This window comes from Sciurus vulgaris, assembly GCF_902686455.1.
Source record: "Sciurus vulgaris genome assembly, chromosome: 2".
Lineage (NCBI taxonomy): Eukaryota > Metazoa > Chordata > Mammalia > Rodentia > Sciuridae > Sciurus > Sciurus vulgaris.
The window spans coordinates 89,256,864-89,278,280 of NC_136462.1; the positions used below are offsets into that span (position 1 = coordinate 89,256,864).

At 36.0% G+C, this 21,417-nt stretch overlaps 1 protein-coding gene and 1 pseudogene across 8 annotated transcripts in view; one reads left to right on the top strand and one right to left on the bottom strand.

The window, feature by feature from the left end:
* Positions 1–21,417, bottom strand: part of FSIP1 (fibrous sheath interacting protein 1) — a 226,089-nt gene that overhangs the window by 125,798 nt on the left and 78,874 nt on the right. The window lies entirely within an intron of this gene.
* On the top strand, positions 2,663–3,684 carry LOC306653101 (archaemetzincin-2-like; annotated as a pseudogene). Its single transcript has one exon. The product of its transcript is annotated as an archaemetzincin-2-like (transcript).

Genomic DNA, 21,417 nt, shown 5'->3' on the forward strand with positions numbered 1-21,417 from the left:
TATTGTGCTGTTTTATATATATGCATATATAAATTACATATATATTACACATGTACTAATCCAGCTACTCTACACAAGAACCCTATTATCACCATTTTTAAATGAGGAAAAAAAAGGTTTAAAGAGATTCTCATTAATGCCCAAGTTTACAGAAGTAGTAATTGGTAGAGTTGAACCTTCAAGTAAGGTTTTTGTACTCCAAAGTATTATATTTGCCTGACATATGTTTAAGCTCCCTATAATTTCTTGCATTCCACTAGCACTTGATTACTATTTGATGAACTGTTTAAAAACAGAAATCTATATTCCACTTAAAAGACATACTGAAGGAGCGTAAAGAAAAATTAGTGATGAATAAATGGTTTTCAGAAGGGTTAAAATAAAAATGAAGTGAATCTATAGTATGAGTATTTGGGTTCAGCAATATATTGGAGTCTATTCATCAACTACATAGATACACAAGGTTTATCCATGGTAATTTCCAGTGTACTTATCTGAAAGTATTCTAATACAAAAATAATATCCATAAAATAATTTGCCAGGTTAGCATTTATGCCTTGAAAATTCAATGTGCAATGCTGGTTTTAGTTAGAAATGAGGAAATGCCAAGAGGAAATTGAACTAAAGCTCAAAAGATATTCTTTTTTGCATGCAAGAAGCATCAATTACTTCTTTTCAACAACTATGATATTACATTTCTATTTCTTCATCCAATGGGAATTCCAAAATGCAATTTTCTCTTTGTAAATGTAAGTTGCTTCACATAAAAATACATAATATCAGTATGCAACAACAAAGTAATACACTGATTTTCCCTTTCATGTTTTTCAAATATTTTATCTGAACCATAAATGTGAACTCTGAAAATATAATGTAGATAATAATAATGGAATCTGACAATATTCATGCTTTATTTGAAGTTCTAATGGCTGACCAAATCTCTAAATTCTCAGTCTCTCTTTCAAGAATAATATTTGACAGCCATGAAACAGACATTTTCTATCTTTAAGACCATTATTTAACTTTGAGATCTCAGCTATCGTTGAAATCTAACAACAACAAAAAATCAGCTGAAACATGAAAAGAACAAAGAATATCTCTGAACAATTTTATCACCCCATCTTGATTTTCTCTTTTTGAAAAATGGAATCCAGTAACATAAATAAACTAGCATAACTCATGTAAAGTTTTGCGGTACATTTGGGTGGGGACAAAGATTCTAATTCTGTTTTACATGAACTCTTAACCCAATCCAGACACTACTGGTGGGAACACTTACAACCACTCCTGCTCTCTCAGGGTCACGAGCCATGGCGCCTGACCCTTAAAAACACAACGTAAGGAAGCAGAGATGGCTTCACAAAGGTACTACCAGCCAACAGACTGTTTCTTTGGAATATCTTGACTCTGTTACTTTTCCCTAAGGTAGTTTCAACTGGCCTAAAGCCAGAATCTTAACTTTCAACATAGCTGACAGAAAGAACACACTATAAATCAGAATTATTACCTACGGATTACTGATATTTCATCTATGATTGTACAAAAAGTGATTTGGTGAAACCAAATCTGAACTAATTCTCAGTTTCTCTTCTACAAAAAGGGACAATGAATAACAAAAAAATGGGACATTTTTCTCTCCAGATTACCACCCAACCCCAAACTAGATGAAGTACTTAAACATGATGAAGGGGAGAGGAAAGAATTTTACTTTTCCAAGCACTGCTATTCTACAACTTCTACTAGTTTTGTAAATGAATATTTGAGGGAATTATGCAGAGAAGAAACACATTCATTTCAAAACCATCACAGGAGGGAAATTCAAGATGCCAGATTAGAGGAAGGCTGAATTCCTAGTTGTTCCATGACTTGGAATTCAAGCAGGAGTACTGTTTCTCAGTGAGGTAGGTGAAAGAGGGATTTCACTAAAATTCATTATTAGACAGTCAGACTGTTTAGAGACTCAGAAATTTGGATACATTGAACAAAGAAGAACGAGTACATTGGAACTAGCTAATTGTGGCAGTAGCAGTGGCAGCTACACTGGTTTACTACAGAGGGGAAGAGATAACAGAGAGAAACACAATGAAGAGATTTGGTGAGGAAAACCAGAGTTCAGAAAAGCATCCTGAACTCAACTGATCAAGAGGCTGCACTACGAACTGGTGTTTGAAAAGTTCTCTCTGTTTCTCAATCAGCCTTGGAGAGCTGAGGCCGCAGCCATCTTGAGGTGGCCATGCTGCAACTCAACTGCTGCGGCACCTGGGAGATCACAGTAAACACTGCCAGACTGACCCAGCAAGTGTCTACTGTACAGCCTAGGGTGTATCTAGCAGAACATGAGTGAAACCAGTACAGACAAGATTGTACCTAAAAGGATACCCTGGGCCTTGGGAGGTGGGCAGGCAGCAGCTAGGACTGTCAGGGGTGAAGGCACCTTTCACAGCACCTTCCAGACATGCCTGTCCTTGTAACATAAAAACTTCAATGGGAGCCTTCCTTTATAAAGGGAAGAATGAAAGCTGTACATACGAACATGATGTGAATGGATTAGACCTGTCACTATGCAAGTATTATATCACTTTGAATAGACATTATAAATGGCTCTCATCTCTAAGAACCCAGGACTTGTGTCACAGTATGAGAAATTAGATACTAGGGAATAGCAATTATTGAATGAAGCCTTCCATCCAACCAGTGATCTCTTTGGACCTGTCACTTTGCATTCACAATCAAATTAGATCAACTGCCACTCTGAGGCTCCCCAAAGACTTTGAATAGTTTCTCAGTAATCCCTACAGAAATATACCCTCTCTCCAGAGAAGTGCAGTATTTATATACTGTCCATTGGATCTCTAGGAAACACCAGAGTTATCAGCAAAGAATATATTAAATGGATCAAGGGCTACTGTGAAGCATTTTTCTATGGCTTGACTGTAAAACTCCTAGAACCAGTTTCCGTTTCCGTTCTTTTAGAGTGAATGAGCACACATACATTTTACAAATTCATGCAGGGCATATCCTGAAGTTCTTAAAAAAGAAGAAAACTGAAGATGTCTTCTGTGTTGTGAGAGTAACAGTGATTGATCTTCACCCAAGAGACTCCTGGAATTTTGTCTTTGGACAGGCTTCTTTGATAGATGGTGTGGAGATCATCAGCTTGGCTAGATATGGCAGTGATTTCTATAGCTCACACTATGAAGGCACAGTGAAGAAGTTCCAGAAAAAATCTTCCAATGACTATTCCATTTTTGATAACTACTTTATTCCTGAAAAACTATTGTTTTGCTGCTACAATTCTGTAAGACTTTAACCCATGAGATTGGACAAATATTTGGACTGTGATACTGCCAGTGGCTCACATGCCTAATGCAAGGCTCCAACCACTTGGAGGAAGCTGACCATCGTCTTCTAAACATTTGCCCTATCTGTCTACGCAAGCTGCAGTGTGTCATTGGCTTCAATATTGCAGAAAGATACAAAGCACTGGTAAGGTGGATTGATGATGTATCTGCTGACACACCAAGAGCAACTCCGAAACATAGTCGTGAAAATAATGTGAATTTACTGAAACCTGTGGAAGCCTTTAAGGAATGGAAAGAGTGGATACTAAAATGCCCTGTTGTTCTCAAAAAATAAGTACCTTCAGATAGGAGTAATTAAAATAAATATTTGCACAGTATGCTCTAAAAAAAAAAAAAAAAAGGATACCCTGCACCAAACACAAACACAAGAAAAAGTAGTCCCAAATCTTCATCATGTCAGCTTAGGACCAGATTTCCTTAACAAGACTACCAAAGTACAAGAAATGAAAGCAAGAATCAATAAATGGGATGGATTCAAATTAAAAAACTTTTCCTCAGCAAAGGAAACAATCAATAATGTGAAAAGAGAGCCTACAGAGTGGGAAAAAATCTTTTCCACATGCACTTCAGATAGAGCACTAATCTCCAAAATTTATAAAGAACTCAAAAAACTTTACACAAAACATACAAGAATCCAATCAATAAATGAGCTAAGGAAATGAGCAGACACTTCACAGAAGAAGATATACAACCAATCAACAAATATATGAAAAAAATGTTCAACATCTCTAGTAACTACAGAAATGCAAATGAAAACTACCCTGAGATTTCATCTCACTCCAAATTACTATGACTATCACCAAGAATACAAGCAACAACAGGTGTTGGTGAGGATGTGGAGAAAAAGGTATACTCATACATTGCTAGTGGGACTGCAAATTGGTGCAACCCCTCTGGAAAGCAGTATGGAGATTCCTCAGAAAACTTGGAATGGAACCACCATTTGACCCACTCCTCAGTCAATACCCAAAGGACTTAAAATCAGCATAATACAATGATGCAGCCAATCAATGTTTATATCAGCTCAATTCACAATAGTCAAATTGTGGAACCAACCTAGATGTCCTTCAATAAATGAATGGATAAAGAAACTGCAGTATATATACACAATGGACTACTACTCAGCCATAAAGAAGAATAAAATTATGGCATTTGTAGATAAATGGATGGAACTAGAGAATATCATGCTAAGTGAAATAAGCTAATCCAAAAAAACCAAAGGCCAAATGTTTTCTCTGATAAGTGGATGCTGATACATAACAGGGAGCAGGGGGAAGGGAAAAATGGAGGAACTTTGGATTATGTCGAGGGAAATCAGGGGGGGGAAGAGACAGGGGAAAGGAAAGATGGTGAAATGAGACAAACATCATTACCCTATGTACATGTAGATTACACGAATGGTGTGACTCTACATTATGTACAACCAAAGAAATAAAAAGTTGTACTCCATTTGTTTACAATGAATCAGAAAGCATTCTGCTGGCATGTATAACTAAATAGAACAAATAATAAAATAAAGAAAGACTCAAATAGAAGTCTTGGCAATGAAAGACATAATAAATCAATAAATGTTCAGTTGGAAGTCCTTCTGATACAGTAGATAATGCTGAAGACAGGATCTCAGAGCTTGAAGTCAAATTGACCAGCTTTGAACATTGACAGTATTTAAAAAAGAAACTAAGTAACAATTATTAGAATATATAAGAATTCTGGAAAACATTAAGAAACCAATTTAAGAACCACTGGAATTTAGGAGATGCAGGATATGAGATGCAGGATAATGGGATGGATAACCTCTTCAGGGAAATAATAACAGAAAATTTTCCAAACCTTGAGAATGAGAAGAACATTCAGATATAGGAGGCATTCAGAACCCCAAATAGATAAGATGAAAAAAAAGAAAACCTCTCCACAACATCATAATTAAAATGCCTGACATACAGAACAAGGAGATAATTTTAAAAGCCTCGAGAGGAAAAAGTCAGGTCATATTTAGAGGCAAACTGAACAGAATCACTTCTAATTTCTCAGCATAATTCTAAAAGCCAGGAGGGTTTGGAATGATGTGATCCAAGTCCTGAAAGAAAAAAAACTATCAACCAAGATTGCTATATCTAGCAAAGCTATCCTTCAGAATCAAAGCAGAAATAAAAACCTTCTAAGATAAGCAGAAACTGAAAGAATTCATGGCTACTCAACAAGTCCTGTTTACTTAAAGAAATACTCCACAGAAGAAATTGAAACAAACCCTAGAATGAACAAAAATGTTCAAGTGAACAAATCTCATTTGAATGGTAACCAAGCAAATGAGAAACCTGACCAAACTAAACATTATAAAAAAACAAAATGGCAGTAATTAATAAACATCTATATAATAACATTGAATGTATTTGATTTTCCATTTCATTCTTTAGGTTTGGGAAATTTTCTGATATTATTTCATTGAATAGGTTGTTCATTCCTTTTGTTTGTATCTCTGTGCCTTCCTCAATCCCAATAATTCTTAAATTTGGTCTTTTCATGATGTCCCATAGTTCTTGGAGATTCTGTTCATGATTTCTTAGCATCTTCTCTGTTTGGGCAACTTATTTTCAAGATTAATATTTTGTCTTCATTGTCTGAGGTTCTGTCTTCCAAGTGGTCTAGTCTGTTGGTGATGCTTTCCATTGAGTTTTTTATTTGGTATATTGTCTCCTTCATTTCAAGGATTTCCATTTGGTTTTTTTGAGAATCTCTATCTCTTTGTTGAAATGATCTTTTGCTTCCTGCAGGTGCTCTTTCAGCTTATGGGTATTATCATTCATTGCCTGCATTTGCTCTCTTATCTCATCCTTTGCTTCGCGAATCATCTTAATCATGTATAATCTGAAGTCCTTTTCTGACATTTCTTCTAACATACTGTCATTGATTCTATTACTATAGCTCTAGATTTGTTTGGATCATTTTCTTCCCTTGTTTTTCATGTTGTACATGTATCTTCCCCTCTAGCAGTGCAGATCTGGGGTAATTGCAGATTTTCCCCCGTTTACTTCTAAGAATTTTTTATTTCCCTCCTGATGTCTTCTGTTATCCATTCATCATATAATAGTGTATTATTTAATCTCCAGGTATTGAAGAAGTTTCTGTTTTTTATTCTGTCATTTATTTCTAATTTCAATCCATTATGATCTGATAGAGTACAAGGTACTATCTCTATCTTCTTGTATTTGCTAACAGTAGCTTTGTGGCATAAGACATGGTCTATTTTAGAGAAGGATCCATGTGCTGCTGAGAAGAAAGTGTATTCGTTCTTTGTTGGATGGTATATTCTTATAAGTCGGTTAAGTCTAAATTGTTGATTGTGTTATTGAGATCTATGGTTTCTTTATTCAATTTTTGTTTGGACGATCTATCCAGCGGTGAGAGAGGTATGTTAAAATCGCCTAGTATTATTGTGTTGTGGTCTATTTGATTTCTGGAATTGAGAAGGATTTGATTGACGTACGTGGATGAGCCAATGTTCGGGGCATAGATATTTATGATTGTTATGTCTTGCTGATTTATGCTTCCCTTAAGCAGTATGTAATGTCCTTCTTTATCCCTTCTGACTAGTTTTGGCTTGAAGTCCACATTATCTGAAATGAGGATGGATATTCCAGCTTTTTTGCTGTGTCCGTGTGCATGGTATGTTTTTTCCCATCCTTTCACCTTTAGTCTATGGGTATCTCTTTCTATGAGATGGGTCTCTTGCAGGCAGCAAATTGTTGGATTTTTCTTTTTAATCCATTCTGCCAGTCTATGTCTTTTGATTGATGAGTTCAGGCCATTAACATTCAGGGTTATTATTGTGATATGATTTGTATTCCCAGTCATTTGACTCATTTTTGTTTTTTGACATGATTTGGTTTCTCCTTTATTTGGCTATTCCTTTAGGATAGTTCCTCCCGTTGCTGATTTGCATCGTTGTTTTTCATCTCTTCCTCATGGAATATTTTGCTGAGAATGTTCTGCAATGCTGGCTTTCTTTTTGTAAATTCCTTTAGCTTTTGTTTATCATGGAAGGATCTTATTTCATCGTCAAATCTGAAAGTAAGTTTTGCTGGGTATGAGATTCTTGGCTGGCATCCGTTTTCATTCAGGGCTTGGTAAATGTTGTTCTAGGCCCTTCTAGCTTTTAGGGTCTGGACTGAAAAATCTGCTGATATTCTTATTGGTTTACCCCTGAATGTAATTTGATTCTTTTCTCTCGCGGACTTTAAAATTCTGTCTTTATTTTGTATGTTAGGTATTTTCATAATAATGTGCCTTGGTGTGGGTCTGTTGTAATTTTGTATATTTGGAGTCCTATAAGCCTCTTGTACTTGGTTTTTCCATTTCATTCTTCAGATTTGGGAAATTTTCTGATATTATTTCATTGAATAGATTGTTCATTCCTTTGGTTTTTTCTCTAAGCCTTTCTCAGTCCCAATAATTCTTAAATATGGCCTTTTCATGATATCCCATAATTCTTGTAGATTCTGTTCATGATTTCTTACCATCTTTTCTGTTTGGTCAACTTTGTTTTCAAGATTAAATATTTGTCTTCTGTTAAGGGCTGTGCCATGTTGACCGTGCCAGAATGGCACCTGATCACATCGGCAGCGAGGAGGTTAATTGACATAAGCACACTCAGGTGATTTATCGTCCACGCACACAATGTATGCGCACGTGTTCTCAAGCACTCCTAATTGTGCCTGCTCGGACATCTAGCCTCTTGCTAATCTTTGTGTAAGAGGCGTGGCCCTGCTCTCTGCCTCCTGGAGGTGATATAAGCGTAGGCGGAGCGAGACAGCTGGACGGCAGCAGCTAGTAGAAAGACAGCAGCAGAAGACGTGCGGCAGCAGCTAGAGGGAAAAATACAGCAGCTAGCAGAAAGCGGTGTAAGGCAGATCGCAGAGCAGAGAACTGAGACGCATCACCAAAGCACCTTAGGTAGACGCACCCTTAGTTCAAAGGATGCAGGACGCACCAGTAAGAAGCAGCAGAAAACTAAGAAGACATAGATATCTCTGAAAGCAAAGTCTCTCTCTCTCTCTCTCTCTCTCTCTCTCTCTCTCTCTCTCTCTCTCTCTCTCTCCTCTCAAAGCAAGTAAGCCTCATTTCCTCTATCCTCTATAAGCAAACAAGTAAGAAAGCAGTGCACTAAAGAGAAAGATAGAAGTAGCTCAGTTTCCACTCCACCACCCATAAGACCCGTGCAAGTTGTTGCTGCAAGCGGTGACAAATATCCATGGATTTTGTACCGCAAAGAGTCAGCGACAGTCTTCAATATCTGAGGTTCTGTCTTCCAGAACTTATCCTATTGGTTATGCTTTGTATGGAGTTTTTAAACTTGGTTTATTGTTTCCTTCATTTCAAGGATTTCTGTTTGGTTTTTTTTCAATATCTCTCTTTATTGAAATGATCTCTTGCTTCCCGTATTTGCTCCTTTAACTGTTGATTGGTGCGATCATTAATGCCTGCATTTGCTCTTTCATCTCCTCCTCCTTCAATGCCTGCATTTGCTCGTCCATCTCCCTCGTTTGCTTCCCTGATTGTTTTAATTATGTACATTCTGAACTCCCTTTCTGACATTTCTTCTGCTGTGCTATCATTGGGTTTTATTGATATAGTAGCTAGGTTTGTTTGGGACATTTTCTTCCCTTGTTTTCCTCATATTGGTCCAGATGTCGTGGGACTTTGTGATATATGCAGAATTCTTCAATTGGCTTATAGTGTCCCTGTAGACTTCCAGTGGTATCACCTTCCTGCCTTCAGTAGCCTGAAGTCTTGGAGTACCTTGAAAAATGCAGTGCTTCCAAGGAAAGCTGCTCCTACCCATACTGGTTCCAGGACTTGGAGCTGGCTCTGTGTGGAAAGGCTCTCACTGGGGGGCCTGCTCCGAGAAGCTAGACTGGAGAAGGGTCGCTTCCCGACTGGAGGCGGCCAGGCTGCGGGCTGCTTGGGGAAGTCCCTGGCTGCCCTGTCCTGATCCCTGCAGCCACCTGCGGGCAGGAACTCACCGCCCTGGTTCAGGGACTTGAAGCTTGTTTCTGTGCAGGAAGGGCTCTCACTGGGGGGCCTTCTCCTCCAAGATGCTGGAGAATCTGGCCCTGTGGGAGGAAGACCCACTGCCGGAGTGCCAGGGCTGCCTGGGGAAGACTCTAGCTGCCCTACCTTACTCTAATAAGCCACCCCGAATCCGGGCCTGCCGCCCGGGCACGCTTCCACCGGGTGGGGGAGACTCACCCCGTGGCTCTATTTTAGTCCGAGTCTCATCAATGCCTCCCCTTCTTGAATCCTGGGTTCTGGAGCACAGGAGATTGCAGTCACCCTCTAGTCCGCCATCTTGGATCGCCCAGTGGAAAAAAGCCTGTGCGGGGGAGGCGGGGGCAGGTCCGCCTGGAGAGTCTCTGGCTGCCCTAACCCTGGTCCCAGAGGCTGCTTGTGGGCCAGAGGTCTCCGCTGGCTTGGGGAACTTGTGGCTGGCTCTTTGTAGAAAGGCTCTAACTGGGCGGATCTGCTCCGAGAAGCTAGCCTGGAAAGGCGCTTCCCGCCGGAGGGGGCCGGGCTGCAAAAGCTGCTTGGGGAAGTCCCTGGCTGCCCTGTCCCTGGTCCCTGAAGCAACCTGTGGGCAGAACTCGCCGCCCTGGTTCAGGGACTTGAAGCTTGTTTCTGTGCAGGAAGGCTCTCACTGGGGGGCCTGCTCTGAGATGCTGGAGAATCTGGCCCTGTGGGAGGAGCCCACCACTGGAGTGACAGGGCTGCCTGGGGAAGATTCTAGTTGCCCTGCCCTACTCTAATAAGCCACCCGAATCCGGGCCTGCCGCCCGGCGCAGCGCTTCACTGGGTGGGGGAGACTCACCCCATGGCTCTATTTTAGTCCGAGTCTCTCAATGCCTCCCTTCTTGAATCCTGGGTTCTGGAGTGACTGGAGATGCAGTCACCCTCTAGTCCACCATCTTGGATCGCCTATGTGTGTGTTTGAATGAGGGAGATGTGAGTGTGTAGGGAGAATATAAGCAGGAAAAAAATGTCATGCAGAATAATAGTCAAGAGTTAGCTATGGGTTGTATGAGTAACATTTCTTTTCTTCTTTATATTTTTCTGAGCTGCCAGAGTTCTCTAAAAAGCCATTTAACTATGAAAACAATCATGTTTGCGTGACCACTTAATAACTAAAGAGAAATCTTCAACAAATTCTTCTTCCTTATTTCCTGAGCAGTCCATTGTTTCTAGTTGGGCAGAAGAGAAACCGCTGCATTCAAAAAGTGCATCTAGGTCCTGGGGAAAAACAACAGCACCTAAACTTACTATATGACTGCAAAAATCCTTTAAAAGTATTCTGTAGTACTTTCAGTGTGAAATACTTCATTGGAATAGGGCGCTAAAACATGTATTTAAATGCTGGTTGATCAAAAGAAAGGAAAGAGTTAAACACCCTTCCTATGAATACTTCATTCATCAAATGAACTGGGATAAATAATAAGCACATTAGCAGACAGTACACAAACTGTCTGTGATTTCTAACTTCAGGAAGCAAATACAAATCAAGTTGATATCAAGCTCCACAGCTACAAAAATGAAATAATATAGCCTGCCATGTTTTCTCCAAGTCTGTTTTTCTCAGCTCTCTCAATTTAAAGAAGGAAAAAGCCAGTAACAGCACAATGGTCAAACACATTGCGCAAATTCCCATCATTTAGATAGACCTTGTGAATAATTGTAAAATGATACACTTTTCCTACCTCTTGATGTATCTAAAAGGTGAAACTGAAAGGATTCTCTTTTTTCCAAGATTACACAGGTGGTTTCAAAAATTCTTTTAATTCAATTTTCATTTCATAGCCATCATTTTTTAGATCTAATCTAACAACTCAGGTCAGACTCACTTTAAAAAAAACACGTTAAGCATTGTCCATGAGAACTTTTTCTTCAGTGTTCAGGCTCCTAAAAATTTATTTTAGGACTATATCCTCTACAATCCTAGAAAATTAAAATTTTAGGTGAAAACATTTCCTTTTTTTTAAATTATACTAATATGTCTGTATACTATAACAAATAACTTTGTTTCTGGAATTGACCTGTCCCATAGCCACTATGCACATGTGCCTATGGAGCACTAAAATGTGACCAAATCAAGATGTGCTCTAAGTATAAAATAGAGACTATTTCAAAGACTTAATACAAATACTTAAAATATTCCATTAATTTTCATGTTGAAATACATGTTAAAATAATAATATTCTGGATATATCAAGTTAAATATAATTTCATCTGCTTCTTTTACCTTTTTTAATGTGACTATTAGATGTTTAAAATACACTATTTGCATTGTATTTATATTGCGCAGTGCAGGTCTAGAATATTGTTTCTCTTGTCAGGATTCTTATTACCATTTCTCTAACTTAGCAAGACTCAGTATTCTCTTTAAATAATGTGTCTTCATCAGTGGCATTCCTGAGGAGCACTGATCTGATCTAATATCAAATTCAGCATTCTACTCAAATTTATCTGAAGAGTTGTTGCTAATAAGTACCCACTGTCTTTGCCACCTTTGCTTTTCAATCACTACCACTAGAAAGTCCTTTTCTTAGAAAGTCACTGAAACCTAGCTTTTAAGACCTCAAAAGTGCAAAGGCCCATGCCATGCCAAAACTGAGAGTGGGAGAGGGTACACTGGCTGTGGGTATCCACCCTGAGCTAACAGCACCTCTAGTTCACTAAGCGATTGGCTCCCAAACAGGAACTCCACATTCAAAGTCTTCCTTCAGCAAAATTCGTGTTTCTAAAATGTGATATCCTTGTGTCATTGGCTGAAAGTCAAAATTTTATATGATTAATCCTAAGTGCTAATGATCTTTCTGTACCCTAAAATGGCCCACGCTTTCCATATATGGCCTTTTTCCACAGTATTTTCTTTCACTAACACCCAGACTCATCTACGCCAAGAGAAACCATACTCATTCCTCAGGACTCAACTCAGATTTCACATTTTCCACGAAGTCTTTCCAGATCTTTCCACTATAATTATTCTCTATTTTGAACAAATATTGCACTTTCTCTGCATTTTTCTCACATCGTTTTATTCTGTCTTATATTTGTTGACTAGACCCATTCTTTCCTACTAGATCAAAAGCTTGCATCTATACTCCACTCTTGAGAGTTTTACACATAAATATACAGAAATGTGATTGCATTGAATTACATGTGAATTTTTTTCTATTCAACAGAATAAGTAAAATTAATCTAAACCCATTGACCACAGTGATTTTTAAAATATGACTATGAATTATGGCTCTAAAAAAAAATCAGCTCAGCGATTCCATTTTGAGGTCCAGAGAAAATTATTACAAATATCTGAGAGGATATCCTTTGGCTCCAGTAAGGAGGCAATATTGTCCACCAGTGTCTATGCAAGGCACTCACCATCTCATTGGTCCCCCATGTAACTTCAGCAACAGAATCTTAAAGCAAAAGTTCTTGAGCATCTATAGAGGATGAATAGACTTCCCAAACAAAAAATGAGGACACAGGAATGTCTGTGCCATTTCTAGGTGCATTCCATTTCAAACATAGCTTTAAATGGAAAAACTTTTAGAATAACGGCCCTTTCAATGCTTGATGACTAAAGAAGTCAAAAACCCCAGTTATCCTTTAAATTGAGATTGTATGATCATAATATGTACAACTACTTTTGATTCAAATATGAGCTTAATTTCTGCCTAGAATCACCTTAAGCACAAAATCATGGTTTGCTACTGATGGATAGTGCACCTGTGGAAAAAAAATGGAGAAAAATCCTGGTTCCTATCAGGTTGAACTAAACAAAACTGCCAAGACTCTTATCATTTTTTGAATCTATAAAAAAGAGCAATACATATGATTCAAACTAATTTTTTATATAAACCCTCACATATCAGGCATTGAGAAAATGAAAAGATAAGCTACAGAATGAAAAAAATGCTTGCAAAACCCATATCTGATAAAGAAATTATATCCAAAATATATAGAGAACACTTAAAATTCACAACAGACTTTAGCATTGTCTTCTCTCATTTGCACACAAGGGAGCATTGGGTGCAAGGCCAGAGGGTACTCTGATCACCACTTGTCTGGTGTACTAGGAACCACTTAATGTGGATATATTTATGGCCCTCTCCTCTTGCTTTTCTGCTCTTTGATTCTGGCACTGTTGTTTCAATATAACACTGGATGGCCATATAGATGAACTGATACTGTGCTTCTGTCTGAATCATACATGACCTTTGAAACCACAACCATCTGAATGGTTTTGGGAAATTTCTTACAAACTTAAATATAAGCTTATCAGAAATTTATTAATTGCACACCTAGCTATTTATTCCAAATAAGCTGAAATTTTATGCTCATACAAAAACCTGGCACAGTAATTTTATAGAAGCTTTATTGGTAACTCCCAAAACTTGGAAGGCAATAAAGATATGATTCAATGGATGAATGAGTAATAATCCATACAATGGGATACTTTTCAGTGATAAAAAGAAATAAACTGTCAATCATAAAAAGACAAGAATGAATCTTAAATATATAGTGCTAAATGAAAGAAGCTAATCTGAAGATTCCACATACTTTCAACTATATGACATTCTGGAAAGGACAAAGAGAGATAGTAAAAAGATCAGTTGCCAGGGGCTTATGGGGAAATACAGAGGAAGGAATAAGTGGAAAACAAGAGATTATTAGGCCGCAAAATTATTATTCTGTATGATACTGTAATGTTATGTATGTCATTATACATTAGTCAAAACCCAGAGATTACAACATGAACTCTCATGTAAACTATGTTCTATAGTTAATAATAATATTGGTTCACCAATTATAACAAAGTACCACAAGACACAAGATATTAACAGGGAAAATTGAGGGGTACTATTAAGAGGGTACATCAGAATTCTCTGTCCCCTTTGCTCATTTTTTATGTAAGTCTAAAATTGCTCAGAAAATAGTCTAATAATTATTTAAAAGGTTATATACTGTATGATTCCAAGTAAATTATATTCTGGAAAAGACAAAATCATAGAGAATTTTAAAACCACTGTTTCCAGAGGCCCAGAGAGATAGGGAAAGAAATAAATAACAGGGATTTTTAGGACAGTGAAATTTTTCTGTATGATACTATAATGATAAAAACCTAACATTATGCCATTTATTAAAATTCACAGAACCAGGGGCAAGTATACAGGAGCTCTGTACTTCCTGCACAATTTTTCTGTAAACCAAACATTACCCTGAAAAATAAAGTCTATTAGCAGTTTTAATGTGTCAGGAAGTACATTTATTTATTAAATCTGGTATGTGTTCTAATTTAAAAACTGTTCAATAAAAAAAGTTCAAGCAACGAGAGTTAACATTTTAAGGAACAAAGTGAAAATTAAGACTAGTAGTAAGAAAGGAAAAAAACAGTTGGAAAAAACTACCTTGCTGAGGAAAAAAAATTAAGAGTGATGTATTCTTGCAAATGTAGGTTGTGTGTGGTTATATCTTTTTCTTCTTCTGCTCTTGGGGTCAGAGGCTAATGAGCTGTTATGGAAAAGCTTTCTCTGACTTTGTTGGTCTCACTAGAGTTATGATGCGAAGCTTTAGAAAACCTATATAAAGATGAGAGGACCATAAGTGCCAGGATTCTGCATAAGGGACCAAGGAAGAGACTACTCTAAGAATTTCCTTTTCCATTATATTTTCATTTCTATGAGTTCTATCTGATTCCATTTCAAATTTTCCTTTGCCATATTCTCAAAAGCTTCTTTTATTTCTTTAAATACATTAAACAGACTTATTTTACATTCTGAAATAGAGCACAGCAAATTCTGCAGTCTATGTGGAATTCATTCTGTTGTATGTTTTTTCTATTAATTCTTGCTCATGATGGCTTGTTTCCTTATGTATTGACAGGGGGAGGGTAGTTCTTTATTGTGAGTTCATGGTCCTTAGGTTTTATTTGTGGGAATTCATTATGTCTGAATTTGAACTGCACTCTTCCAGAGACATTTCCCTTTCCTTCTACTGTGAGTCAGGAGTTCTACCATCCTAAGACCACTTTCAACCAAATATTCAACTTGGGTTTTTCAAGCACCTCAAGTAGTACAAACTAAATCCCAAAATCTACCTTCATGAAGGCTTGAAATTTAAAATTCTCAAGAGACCTTTTACTCCATTCCATCCCCAATCAAAGATCTCTCTAAAGTAGGTTTTCCCTAGTTCTTTCACTGAGGTTTTAAACATCTAGTGCACTAACTAAATGGAAGAGTTCTTGTTTGTCCTCCTATTCTTTCTTGGGCTCTGTGTCCTGAACCCCCTACATATGGCCTATTAAAACCCATGCTTTAGACCTTCAGAGATCAGCAGAAAATACGGGGATAAATGCTGGTTCCAGTGGTAATTCACCCCTCCTAATTAATGTTGTCTTGTCATTTCTATCCTCCAAGGATTTCCCTTACTTTTCTGCCTGCACAGTCATGCTTTAAAAACTGTTCTTTCTAAAGGAAGTCCAATACTCATGTTTTATACACAGAAAAAAACCTAGATACTCCATCAAAAAGCTGTTAGAACTGGCAAGTAAATTCAGCAAAGTTGCAGAACATGAAAATCAATATAAAAAAAACAGTAGTACTTTTATACATCAATAATGAACTTGCTGAAAAAGAAGTCGAGAAAGTAATCCTATTCACAATAACTAAAAAATAAATAAAATATTTAGGAGTACGTTTAACCAAGAAAGTGAAAAATCTCTGCAATGAAAATTATAAAACATGAATGAAAGAAATTGTGGAGAACACAAAAAATGGAAAGATCTCTCATGTTCATGAGTTAGAAGAATTAATATTATTAAAATGTCCATACAACCTAAAGCAATCTATAGATTCAATATAATCCCTAACAAAATACCAATGACATTCTTCACAAGACTATAAAAAAATCCTAAAATTCATATGGAAGCACAAAAGACCCTGAATGGTCAAAACAACCTTGAACAAGAACAACAAAACTGGAAACAATACAATATATAACTTCAAAACATTCTACAAAGCTATACTAACCAAAACAACTTGTTATTTGCATAAAATCTGAAGCATAGATCAATAGAACATAGAAGCCAGAAATAGAAAATATTTATAACCAATTTCTTTGTTTTACATCATATTTTATTGATACATTGTAAATATACATAATAGAGGGATTCGTTGTTATTTTTATACATGCACATAATATAATTTGATGAATATCATTCCCCAGTACCTTCTCCTTTACCTCCTTCCTCCCCAGATCTGCTTGCTTTATTGTACTGATCTTGTGTTTATTATTAATATTTTAGTGTGTTATGATTATACTTATTTGTATATATGTGTGTATATACATATATATTTATGATTAATTGTGTTTTAAAAAGCATAAAAATCAGTCAACTGATTTTTTAAAATATTTTTAGTTGTAGATGGATACAATACCTTTATTTATTTGTTTTTATGTGGTGCTGAGAATCAAACCCAGTGCTTCACACATGCCAGGCAAGCACTCTACCACTGAGTCACAACCCTAGTCCCTAATTTGTTTTTTTTTTTTAAAGCTACCAAGAATATACATTAGAGAAAGGATAGTCTTTTCAATAAACGATGCTGGTGAAACTGGATATACAAATACAAAAGAATGAAAGTAGCTCCCTATTCTTCACCACACACAAAAATTAACTCAAAATGGATCAAAGACCTAAAAGTATGATCCTAAACTATGAAATTACTACCAATAAAATAGGAAAAACATTTTTAAGACATTGGTGTAAACCAAAATTCTTTGGATAAGACCCCAAAGTACAGGCAATAAAAGTAAAAATAGACAAATGAGATTATATGATACTAAGAAGCCTCTGAATAGCAAAGGAAATAATCAACAGAGTTAAGAAACATTCTATAGAATGGAAGAAAATATTTGTAAACTATACATCCAAAAGGGATTAATATCCAGAATTTATAAGGAACTTGAAAAAACTGTACAACAAAAAATCCAATTTTAAAATGCACTAAAAAGATCTGAATAGAGGGGCTGGGATTGTAGATCAGTGGTAGAGTGCTTGCCTAGCATGTGTGAGGCACTGGGTTCAAATCTCAGCACCACATACAAAAAATAAGTAAAGATTCATCAACAACTAATAAAAATTTAAAAAGATCTGAATAGATATTTCTTAAAAGAAAACATACAAATGATCAATAAGTAAATGAAAATGTGCTCAGTATTACTAATCATCAGGGAAATACCAATCAAAATCACAATGAGATATCACCTCACCCCAGTTATAATGACTATCATCAAAAAGTTCAAAAATAACAAATGCTGGTGAGGATATGGTGAAAGAAAAATTCTCATACACTATTGGTGGGAATATAAATTATTACAACATAATTACGATTATGGAAAACAGCTTAGATATCCCTTTAAAAACTAAAACAGAACCACATGATCCAACAGCCCCACTACTGGGTATGTATCCAAATGAAATGAAGACATTATATCAAAGAAACATCTTTACTCCCACCTTTATTGAATCATTATTAACAACAGCCATGTTTTGCAATCCCTCAAAGTATCCAGTGATGGATGAATGGATATGGCAAATGCAGTATGATGCACAATGAAATGTTACTCAGGAAATAAAAACAATGAAATCCTACATTTGAAGCAACATGGATGAAAATGGAAGTCACTGAGTTAAGTGATATAAGCCAGACATAGAAGAAAGATGTTACATGTTCTCACACATTTGTAGAAGCTGAAAAGTAAGTCTCATAGAGCAGATTGGAACAGGGGTCACTAGACACTGGGAAGGACACAGTGGGAGATGGATCTTAGCAACCTCAACATATAATTTTTTTTCCTTATTGAGAACTTTTACCATTTCACCTAAAGAAAGCACTTTACAGCTTCTCTTTGGCATATCCAAATTGCCAGCATCACCATTCTTGCACCATTCTTGTTGGGGTAATTATTAAATAAAAGAAGGATTACTTGAATATGAGCACTGTAGTACTGTGACATGATCTGATAACCAAGACAGCTACTGAGTGACTAGTGAGTGGGTAGTGTTTACATTGTGGATACTCTGGATAAAGTTATAATTCCCATCCCAAGTAAGATGAAGCAAGATAGCCCAAGATTCATCAAACTACTCAGAATAGTGCCTAATTTAAAACATATGCATGGTGTATTTCTGGAAATTTCCAGTTAATATTTTTGGACCATGATTGACCAGGAGTAACTGAAACTACAGAATGTGAAACTGCAGATGGGGGGGGGACTGATAAATCTCTAGAATCCTTGAGGATACAAGGAGTTTTGTCGGTTGAGAGAGAAAGAGAGAAAGAGAGAGAGAGAGAGAGAGAGAGAGAGAGAGAAAGAAAAAGAAAAAAATTAGCTGAAAAAAATAACACAAGGATTTAAAGCCATATATAAATACTGCTAATATCACACTTGAGAAAGAATCATTCAATAATTTTGCATACTAAAAGAATACTAAAAGTGGTATTAGGTGTGATAAAAGAAATTGATACTTATTTTATTTTAATAATTTGATTATTTCTTGAAGCATTTGCATGTCCTTGTTCCATCCATGTAACCATACCTGTGACACAAGGCCTCAACCAAAAGTTTTGAAAACTAATTCATAAAACAAAAGGTGACCTGTGCTAATATATAACTAGTCATATTATCTTTCTAGAGCCTCTGCTCAACTAAAAAATCTTTAAGGAAAAACAGGTAATATTATCAAACAAAGTTGCCATCATAACTTTCATTATTAGATAGCATATTATTATTCCAGAAACAGAATAATACCCATACCTTCTATAACAATATCAGTTCTGCATTATTACATGTGAAAAATCATAATCTAGAAGCAAATATCCTTAGTAATTTTTAAAACACATTTATAGTATAGTCAGAATACAAAGGATATTTATAGCCCCTCTTGTTCCAAAACTAATTTGAATCTGAAATTTACTAATCTATTTTATAAATGAATTTAAAAAATGATACTTGAACAAAATTAAGGAATTTTTCCTTAACATCTTCTTTCCAAAGCATGCTACCTGATTGTTTCAATTTACTCTAAATTACATTAAAATGTAGTATGTAGCCAATAACTTTTAAAAGGTTACTAGTTCATGTATACTTCCTGCTGTAATTCATTCTGGTGTAATTCATGCACACCAGCCACAACTTAAACTATACTACATGCTATTTCTCAACTATTAAATGATAATGTTCAGTTGCAAGGAGTTTTGTCCAGATTTCTACATCAAACGATATAGAAATGTATGAGTGCTTCTGAAAATTTTACGTTCTACTTACTTGTTTCAAATTGTACCCATGATTATAGGCGGAAAATATGTTTATTTAACTGTTAGTAAAAAATCTCCCTCTCAATATTTCAGAACCAGATATCTTGCATCATTATTGCATATTCTGGCATAAAAATACTAACTCTGTGTTTTAATGTTATTATTTTAGTCATCTTCCTAAAAGCTGTAAAAAATGAAGAAAAAAAAGAGAAAAAAAAAAAAAAAGATTAAACTCATTCCTACATTCTAAACAATGACACCAGAGAACACATAACTACTTTTCCAGTCAGGCCTTAATTAATGTATGAATACCAAAGCACACTAGTTGGTCTTCCTATTTAACCACTGGCATGTCAGGTTTGTCTGGAGATCTGATAAATTTGAAAACAATGTACATCTGATTGATATCAGTTTAAAGGTTTTAAAGCGAAGCCTACATTTTTCAATGACCAGAAATCTGAGCTGAAAATTGGTTGATCTACCCAGTTGTATTTTTAGAGAGATCAGATTTATTGAAAAGTTCAGACTGAGGTGTCGGAACTAAGGAGTGATTCAAGTCTACTATTAACTATTTGTGAGTTTTGTGTTTTATTTAATCATTTAACTATTCAATACTTTTGTTCCTAATTATAGAACTGGCCCATGTGACCACTAAGGCCCCTTTAGCTCTCACATTCTAGAATTCTGATTCTATAGCATGCTTAACAATGTAAGGTAGACCCTCCATCCAGAAGAAATCCCCTACTGACCAGGGTCTGTATACTCTTCTACCAGGTTAAATGATAAGAGCTTGTTCAAAATAAAGAATAAGAACACAGGGATTTACCATCCATTGTGAACCACATTCTTCAATGCTCAGCAACAGAGCTTAGGGTGCTAAACATTCTGATGCAATAATAATGCAGTTCACCAAACAAGGCCAAGCTCAGAGGTTTCCAGGAAACCAAAAAGGGAAAGAATGTAGAAAGAAATAGTAGAGACTTCAAATTGAAAATAATGAATGAAGTTCAATCTGAGAATCAAAAGGAAACACAATACAGACGTAACGAGTGTAGTCAATGCATTTAGAATTATTAGAACCATGGAAAGCTTTTCCTAACATTACTAACAAACCATCTTGGAGAACTATTCTTATTTATCATTAAGAGGTTCAATGGCATAAAATCGGATTACTGATTCTTCTTTGGAAATGCAAAAACTAAAATTAAATTATATTGATTTGTAAAAGGTATAATTACCATACATCTTCACAAAAGGCATTTTTACCTTGCCCTAGAAATTTAAAATGTTCTGTTATTACACAGTGTAACATTCAATACTTCAGGAAAATAAGACAAAACATGAATTAGGGTTTGATACTCAGCACCACATAAAAATAAATAAAAGATCCACTGACAACTAAAACAAAAAAAAAGTATATATGTTAAAAAAGGAAGTCCATCATTACATTAACGAGTTAAAACATTTCTAAATAAAACAGTGAAATTATACAATGTCCTCAATTATGACTCCCCTTTCTTTAGGGAAAAGAAAGTGGAAAACAATCAATGTAAGTCATTAGCACATATTCTGTTTCCCTTCGGGTATATGTGCATGTGTGTATGAGAAAGAGATTACATACTTGTAATTGGTAAACTCTAAAAATTTTACTTTTATGCTTTATAGCATGTATTTCCAATTAAAAGTAC